The sequence below is a fragment of the Plasmopara halstedii genome, assembly GCF_900000015.1.
Source record: "Plasmopara halstedii genome assembly, contig: Scaffold_2061, whole genome shotgun sequence".
Taxonomy (NCBI): domain Eukaryota; phylum Oomycota; class Peronosporomycetes; order Peronosporales; family Peronosporaceae; genus Plasmopara; species Plasmopara halstedii.
The window spans coordinates 941113-942188 of record NW_020188969.1 but is presented as its reverse complement, the minus strand read 5'-3'; positions in this window follow the sequence as shown (position 1 = coordinate 942188).

Here is a 1076-nt window from a genome sequence, read left to right as displayed (position 1 = left end):
GTAGTCAATCTACACCTGAGTCGTTTAGACTGATCCTCTGTGAGGATGGAAGAATTATCCTCTTTGCCCCAGGGCACGCAGGACGGTTTTAACAAGCTGATGTACTTGCTTGGCCCTGAGGGCGTGCAACACCTTGTGGCGCAAGGCCCGGAGGCAATCGGTACGCGTCTAGAAGCGTTTTCAAATTACGAAAACGCGCTGCTAGAGCACCTGTAGCAGAAGATGTCTGCATCATTTGTGTCTATGACGCCACCGTCGGTAACGGATGATTTTCCCCGCCCTAAGCCACTCATGGTGAACGCTAAGGTCTTTGAGGGGAAGGTCGGAGAGAATCTTCTGCTCTGGGTGAGAGAGGTCGGGATGACCATCGCATCCGCCATGCTCCAGACCGAGCAACAGCGCGTAGCGCTAGCCATCTTTAAGCTTGGTGGTCGAGCGCGAGAATGGGCACTGATGTGCGGCACTTCGGTCGAAGCTGCGTTTCTCTCCTGGGTGGAGCTGAAATTGCAGCTCTCACGAGTGTTCTCGCCGCCTAATCAGGCATATCGCGTACGATCGCGCTTCCTTGTCGCCCGACAGGACAACAAGGAATTGGTGGGCTTTGTCCAAGATATGCGCACTCTCATTGACGGGATGGCATCAGATCCCCTTCCGGAGGCGGTCACAGTGACCGTCTTTATGGAAGGCCTCCGCACTGGCGTGACCAGATGGAAGTCTTCCGTGTGCATCGGTCTCGTTTGAAGAGGCGGTGAATGTGGCATTAAACGCCGAATTCAATATCAAATCGGCACGACTTGGGTGGAATGCGCACTCCAACAGCTCGTCGAGCGGGCCTATGCCCATGGATCTCAGCTATGTTGAAGACGAGGGAGAAGAGCTCCGAGCTGCCGGGCAGCACGCAAACACACGACGGTGTTTTGTCTGTGGGGGCACCCGTCACCTGCGAAACGGTTGCCCCCTGCGCAAGGTGCGTCAAGGTTCTTCGAACCATCGCCCCAACGCCTACCAGTCTGGTTCGTCGACACCACTCAGTAGGCGCGAGGCGAGATATGTCGACAGCGGATCATCCGCAGACC